We start from the raw sequence: 8812 nt of genomic DNA on the forward strand, positions 1-8812 counted from the left end.
GTAGAAATCGCATTTTCATCACATCATTGTTTCTACATTTGGGTCATAAATCAAATCCATTGGAATTACAGTTTCCTCACTCCTTAAACTCATCACCCTGGTACTTCGTTTACACTTCGTTAAAGCCTGACCGCATCTAAATATCAAGCCAATCGTTATGATAACACCTAAGATACATAGGAGAAACTTCCCAACATCCATTATGACTCCTTGAGCCCAGTCTCCTAAACCAGAGAACCAATTTCGCGGGTTCAACCATGACACCCAACCAGTCAGCTCATTACCTACAGCAGCAAGAGTGAGATTGTGTCTCCTGCGAAATTCCGACTTCAGTTGGAGAATATCGTCCATCTTTTGGTCTATGACCTCGACCGGGTCCTCTGTGCTATTCGTAATATATGTGCAACATTTCACGCCGTATTGTGTTGCCAGTGTGACACAATATCCGCCTGTCACTGCTGTGAGGTAATTAAGAACCATTCTATGCTGTACCAGTTCTGTTTTATAAGCTTGAAGTTCTCTTCCAGTATACCTAAACGTGTCATCATACATTTCAGTGATATTATCTAACAAATTTCAAGCGCAGATATGTATTTATAATTCAACACTCCTCTGGCGGTGCAAGTGATGTCTAACGCGATTAGAAACTGAATCCCGGTGGATTCATGGATCATGTCAGAGGCCGGATGCTCTGTTCTTTCTATCAGGTGCCGTTTAACTACGTGCTCGTAATGGGTGTGAGTATAAGGAGTTTGGGCAACACGGTGTATGTCTTTCATTTTGTCATGTGATACAGTCATTACTTCAGGCAGTACTTTTCCAATATAACACAATCCTTCAGAGTTTGGGGCAAGCCACTTATACGCCTTTCTCCCGCATATGAAATATGCATCATCGGGGAGAACATATGGGACGGAGTAGGACATAACCATATTACACACCTTCCATGTGAAATCTCCTAACCCTAATTCTTCCATCTGCTTAGTACACGTATCAGGTTGTACGATATGTGCACAGTATCCTGGTGATACCTCTCCAACTCTCGTAATCCTATTTCCTAAGGTATACCTATATCGGAAAGATTTTCCTCTACTGGCTATGTGGCGTATAAGCTCTGTATCTGTAGGCATTCTATCTGCTCTATGCGAAAAGGTCATGGTTTGGTTACTCCATGATACTTCCCAATTTCCTGGCTTTCGGGGATTGGAGATGTTAAAACATAATAGGGACCTATCCACATGGTATTGGTGGAGCTTCAAACTAGGAGGGCTGGAGATATTAAACCTCCTGTCCACCGGTCTCCCACCACTTAACTCAAGTACCTCCCCTAACGTTAAAGGAAATGGTACTAGCCCTGATTTGCTATGACCTTGAGGTACTTGAGAGCATACCCAACAATCTGTTTTATTTAACACACTACCCACTAAGGAGTAATAGTCACTCAATGGATGTCGGTCCATATGGATATTAAAACTGGATTGGCATTTCTTAATGCACCCATCCTCCACTACGTTGTCACAGAGCCTACAGATACAGTTTTCTTCAGCTAACAATCCTTCACAATTCCTTCTATTGTCAATGCTATCGGATCGTTTTCTGATACTCGCCTTTACTTGTTGGTTAAGTTGTTCTTGGAAAATTACGCCTCCATCTTTATCATCAGAACCCATTCCAGAACCTCTCTCGACCTCCATGGTACTCTCGCCGGAACAGACTGCTCTGGTCAACATCATGGTCAACAGGAAAATCCGGATCACAGTCTCTTGGGGCAAGTCCATCTTGTAGGAGGAAACGGAGAAGAATGAGAAGGGGGAAAAAATAATTTGAGGGAGAGGGGATGGGAAGTTGGAGAAAAACAATAAAAGGGAACAGGGGATCGACAACTGCTTTTGGTCTTGTGATTTTCAATGCTCAGGTGCCGCCTCAATCCTCCTGGAACAGACACTCCAGTGATACAACCTCTACCGTCTGTTCCTTATCACGGGACCTCTCTGGATCAGCAACCTTCTTACAGTGGGACGAATGAACCCAAGTCTCTCTCTCAGCAACCTTCAATGCTGTAGTGCTAGTCAATAAGACCTGGTATGGTCCTTCCCATCTGTCAATAAGGCAACCTGAGCGTAGAAAATTCCGTATCATTACATAATCCCCAGGTTCAATGTCATGACAATTACTATCTGGTAAATCAGGAATCACCAACTTCAGATTATCATTTTGATTCCTTAACTGTTTACTCATGTTAATCAAGTATTTTACAGTCACTTCATTGTTACACTTCAAATCATCCTGAGGGTTAATCATAACATGCGGTTGTCGACCAAACAAGATTTCAAAGGGAGACAGATTAAGAGGGGACCTGGGAGTGGTTCTGATGCTGTACAGTACAATGGGTAGAGCTTCTGGCCATGTCAATCCTGTCTCTGCCATAACTTTGCTCAGTTTATTTTTAATAGTGCTGTTCACTCTTTCTACCTTCGCACTCGCCTGTGGACGGTATGGAGTGTGCAGCTTGCTATCAATTCCCATCAACTTACACATTCCTTGAAAGACATCACCTGTGAAATGGGTACCCCTATCGCTCTCAATTATTCTAGGGATACCGTATCTACATACAAATTCCTGCACAATTTTCTTAGCAGTAAACATAGCGGTATTTGTGGCCGCCGGAAATGCTTCGACCCAATTTGAGAAAACATCTATACAAACAAGTACATATTTCAAATTTCGACAAGGGGGTAATTGAATAAAGTCAATCTGTATTACCTGGAAAGGGCCGCCGGCAGGTGGGATATGAGATGGTTCTGTAGGTATTGCCTTTCCGATGTTCTTTCTCAAACAGGTAAGGCATGACATTGCTCTTTTACTCGCATGAGATGAAAATCCTGGGGCACACCAATATGCTCTTACCAACTTGCACATCCCTTCCTTGCCCAGATGAGTCAGCCCGTGAGCTGCCTCAGCTAAACATGGAAGGTATGCTCTGGGGGCCACTGGTTTACCCTGTCCATCCGTCCAGAGTCCTGAGGACTCCTCTGTATGTAAATGCGAACAAATATTGGCTGTCAGGGTGCAGAGGTACCGAAAAGAAAGCGGAGCAGAGGTCAATAACAGTGAAAAATTTCGCAGTGGGAGGGATTTGCATTAGGATGACAGCTGGATTTGGCACTACTGGGAACTGACTCTCAACTATTTTGTTAATCCCCCTTAGATCCTGCACTAGCCGGTAACCCCTCCCCCCACTCTTTTTCACAGGGAAGATGGGACTATTGGCAGTGCTGGACGTTCTTACCAGAATGCCCTGTTGTAGCAAGCGCTCTATTACTGGGTAAACTCCTAACTCCACCTCTGGCTTCAGAGGGTACTGTGGGATTTTTGGAGCTATCCTACCATCTTTTACTTGTACAACTACCGGAGCTACGTTTGCCATTAATCCAGTGTCCTGTCCATCTTTAGTCCAAAGTGACTCTGGTATCTGAGATGTCATTTCTTCTACTTGGGAGGGAGTCCTATTTGTCATAATGGTATGTGACATTAATTTTGATGGGGAGTCTAACATGTCTCGCACTTCCTGAGCGTGATTCTCATGTATGTCCAAGAATACACCTTCAGGAGTACAATAAATGACGCACCCCATTTTACACAGTAAGTCTCTTCCCAGGAGATTAGTCGGTGCCGATGCAGCCAGCAAAAAGGAATGCTTGGTATGTAAAGGCCCTATTGTAATCTCGGCTGGTTTGCTAACAGGGTAATGCTGGACTACTCCTGTTACTCCCATGGCTGGAATTGTCCTACCAGTGGTTCTCATGCCCACTGTCGAATTTATCACTGATTTGGCCGCCCCCGTATCTACAAGAAAGTTTAATGATTTACCAGCTACATTAATTGCAACTTCGGGTTCACTTCCAAGGCTTGCAATCAATTTTACTGGCTGCAGATTACAGGTATGGCCACACCCCTATTGGGTATGGTGACCTCCCTGAATCCCGCTGGCAGCAACTACTTGTGAGGGAGTTAGCTGGGAACTACCAGAGGCGTGCCAGTCTCTGTTTGGGGGGTATCTTTTTGTTTCCCCTGTATGTGGCTCATAACTCCGTCTCTGTGGACCCTGATCCCAATGTCGTGTGTCGTGTCGTTGTCTAGGGGGTTGATAAGATTTTTGTACATTTCTCGATCTACAGTCTCGTGCAAAGTGTCCTTGTTTGTGACAAAAATAACATGTTACCACATTTGACTTACCCACAGGGTTTGGTGATATTAACACAGGCTGTTTTGTGGTCAGGGCCTGTATACTTACTGACATTAACTTATCACCTTGTGACTCCCTGTGTCTGGTGATATTCCGGTCGTGATCAATAGCAGCCTCTCTCAAAGTAGCCACAGACAGACCTCGCCAACATGGTTGTGTGGTCTGTACCCTAGTCTTTAATGACTCTTTTAAACCATCCATCAGTACCGATACTGCTACTTCTCGATGGTTTATGTTTGTTTTAATGTCCTCTATGCCTGTGTATTTTGCCATCTCTGATAATGCTCTGTGAAAATACTCTGCAGCTGTTTCTGACTCCTTTTGTTTAATGGAGAATATCTTGTTCCATTTAACTACCGCTGTGTTGTACACATCTGTAAGAGGTACATCCTGATCTAATCCACAGTCAGCTAAAAATTGAGTTGCGTCGACATTGGAGGGTAAACAAGCTCTTAGCAGTACTTGCCAATCTTTATTATTGGGCTCTAAAGTGTTTCCTAGGTCTCTGATGTATTTTTGGCTAGCAACTAAATCTTTTCTAGGGTCAGGGAATTCAGACACTATGGTCCTTAATTCCATTCGGGTAAACGGGCTATACATGGCGATGTTCCTAACAGGAGTGACTCCTGAAGTGTCCGTTTTCCCATTTGGCACTACTATTACCTTAACAGGATTAATTCTAACAACATCATTCTGTGTAGATTCTGCAGTTTGTGGTGAAATAGTTTCAGCATAGTGTATGGTGCCGTACTTACCCGTTGATACGACCTCACCTGTCCCTCCGCTAGGGGGCTTTGTTACTAAGCTTATGGGTTGGGCCGTGCCTACTGTTGTTTCTGATATGGTGGCTGCTAGAGAGAGCGCTGATATTGTTGCCGATTCGTCCTCTTGATCACACTCCTGGGGAAAGTTCAAAACAGGGTACAACTTGCACGGGTTAATACTTGCATTGGTTAATTGGTTAACATTATCTTTAACATTTACACAGTTGCTAAGTGTTTGTTTGTTACACCTTAGTGCGTCATTCTCCGCAACCAATTTCTCTCCCGTTATGTATGGTGGCGGTGGGGCCGTGGCTATCAGTTTCCTGATAGAGCCAGATCCCGCCGCCTGAGCCAATCCTCTCTGTATGTCACCCTCCTGTTGCCACAACTGCAAATAATCATAATGCTTGATTCGTCTCTTTGCTGATTTAATGAGACATATCCTTCTCCTTAAATTCGTTAACACTTCTGTGCTGAAGCTACCTACTCTTGGGAATTTCTCCCCGTCATGTACTGTCATTCTCTCCCATTCATCACATAAAGCTTCTGTGTGACTTCCGTACTTTTCACACATTACGTACCTTGCCGACCCGACTGGTCGGTTTATAGAATCAACCCGAACCGAGGTTGATCGCCCCCTTCCTGAACAACTGGCCCCCATAATTTGCAGGTGTTACGGAACCTTACAAAAAACCAAGATATTCACGATAGGTTGACGGTGAAGTTTACCGAGCACCTCACTCACTCGCCCACGCCGACCAATACGACCTGATCACACTGATATAGTGCTGGCGTACTCGACCCAGGGCCCCTATTAACCTTTGTTTACTGGAACATGTGAGTGTGATCCGCAGAGCATTAACCCTTTCCAGTAAAGGTGTGGTTGTCAGATAGTTCCTGAGTGACCAGCGAACTTCCCTTTTTGAAAAAATAAAAAATTACACAAATCACGTTAGAATGTACAAATAGCGTTTATGACCTTCGTACACAAATAGTACCGGTCAGGTTTACTAATGCACACAATTACGTGCAGTACAATCGTTCAGCACATAAGCAACTAATCTTATGTACGGAGCGACCAGCGGAATCGAAAATTGCGGCTGCGAATTCCTTCAGCAAGAGCTTGTATGGCCTATATGGGTGTTGCACCAACCCTTTTTTTTGGTGTTGTGCCTGTGGACTCTATAGCGGACTTCCTTGTCTGCTGTACCTAGACCTCCTGGTCTGTTATGACCTCCTGGTCTGCTACAGTATGACCTCCTGGTCTGCTATACTCTAATGCTCAAATTTTATGTTTAACCAAGGATGCCTCCCTAGCCACCGTGCATGTCACTTACACGTATGTACCTCACGAGAACTCGATGATTTCTTTTGGTTCAATCCTCAAAATTGTAAAAACACACTCACTCACCACATATACACTTTTGTTTCTATTTCTATTTCAGCGCAGAAATTTCTCTTTAGACCAGATGTGTTACAAATTAGGAGAAGGATCTATTAATTTAAATTTCGAATTTAAAATAGATTTGCGCTACTTATCGCCTGTTGCGCTATTTATCGCTTGTTGCGCTATTTATCGCTTGTTGCGCTATTTATCGCCTGTTGCGTTACTTAAAAATCAACACTATCGTGTGACTTGAGTTACGTGGGCGTACCCAGACGCTCCGTTGCGTAATTTACGCTGCGTGCGTCGGCCCTTTGCGTGCGCGAGTCTCTCCCTTTGTTAGAGACACGTGTACACCAGTCTTTGTCCACCGTAACACAACTAACACGTTTATCAATGTAGATGATCCTCGATCATCTACCGCACACCACACCAATCTCTCCTTTTACCTTTAGGTAGAGCTGTGTGTATTTCTATACCTTAACTGTATTACCTTTACTCTTTAACTATGAAATAGCGGCAAATCTCTCTTAGTACGTTTATCAATTATACAATGGCAAACAGGAGAGTGATATATGAAAATACACGAATGAAAAGAAATGCAGATATGCGTGCGTGTGTACGCAAGACAGAAATAAACAGTTTTAAAAAGACACTATCGTTTTGTTCTTACCTCCGGTCCCGGATTCCTTCAGCACCCTTTACTAAGTGAAGCAGACGCTTATCCAAACAGCACTACGAGGAATATGACCTCCCGCCCTTTGCTGCTGGATAATGTCTGCTGAAATTACCTAGTGCAGATATGTGAAGGACGGGCGAGCCGCCAATTGATAAAGCTAAATATTTATCTTATATAAAACCCTTTATGAGGTCTAAGAACACTGTACGCTATTCACGTATGGAGTACCGTAAGGGTACGCTCGTTGCGTAGCAATCGCTTAGCCATAGTCGAGACGCTCAAGCGTCACGTTCGCTCACGGCCAAGAGATCACAGGCAGGCACGCTATTGGCTGCCGTCTAACGTAATGATTCGCTATAGCGTAGTGGACGCTCGGGACCACGAGGAGATCACCAGCGGCGCTGACGCTCACAATGTTAAACCTTTATATCTAAACCATAAACAGTATATTATGCAGTAAAACCTTAGTGTAGAAATAGGGTGTAGATGCAACCTAGTGTAACCTTATTAACTCAAATGCTGTTCGAGCGTCACCGACGCTCTGAGAATACTAAACACTATAAGAAATACACAGATACCTGGGCTTAGGGTCCAACGCCTAATATATATATATTATGAATGATATACTTGCAAAAGAATTAACACAATACAAGTCATACACTACAATATAACATAGACTACCTAACCAGATAACTACACAGGAAATACAATACAATACAATTATGTTTTAAGGGAAAATAAGAGAGAAAGAGGAGAAGAGAGAGAAATAGAGAGAAATGGCTCACAATAACAGTAAGAACAATATGGTTGCGGAGAAACACTTACGCACAAGGGGAAACGATCGCATGCGCCTCTGGACATCCAGCTCCCGATTTTCAGCAATGATAACCGTTGAAGAGTGAGCTGGATGTGATCGGCTTGTCTATTTATGCCCCACACACAATACAATTCAATGGTCCCTACAATCTCATTGTTCATTGGACACAGGAATTCCTCCTCGCACTATAACAAAAGGTCATAGGTTGATTCATACAGGTGGGCTGTGACGATTTCCAACAGCTCAGGTGGGAGGGAAACTGGGTTTCCCGCCGCATGGCTAAGTAAGAGCAAATAATAGTTAATGGACATAAACTTCTTATGTCCATAACTATTCGCACGAGCGATTAATCCGCTCCAAACCAACACCGGAATATTGCTAATTAAATACTCTTCCGATGGGTACTAAACACCACTGTATGACTCCTGTTAGACCCTTCGTACAATACAAAGAGGGATCCCTCTGTCCAGGAACATGCTATATTAACTAAACTTTCAGAATCTATCAAAGGGACCATGATCTACAAAATACATTATATAGTTAAAATATGTAACGATTGAGTCGCACGCTACGATCACATAAACTCTACCGTAAATACGCATACCGTGCGCCTGCGGGTGCCCGCGACTGTGAGTATGCGCACGCACGGGAGAGCGTACGCATGCGCAGCGCGGACGTGTATGAGGTGCAAATATGGCAGTGTGTATAGAGATATATTTCTGACTTTGACAGTTCAGTGCCAGATTAAGGTCCACATGGGCCTGGAGCTGAAATTTATGAAGGGCCTATTTTATGCCGCCGCAAGAGAAGTGAAAAACGATGTGGGGGTGTGACTAGTGATGTGGTGGATGTGGTTGATGTTGTGAGTAGTGATGAGCGGGTTCGGTTCCTCGGAAACCGAACCCCCCCGAACTTCACCCAT

Source organism: Pseudophryne corroboree, chromosome 2, assembly GCF_028390025.1.
Source record: "Pseudophryne corroboree isolate aPseCor3 chromosome 2, aPseCor3.hap2, whole genome shotgun sequence".
Lineage (NCBI taxonomy): Eukaryota > Metazoa > Chordata > Amphibia > Anura > Myobatrachidae > Pseudophryne > Pseudophryne corroboree.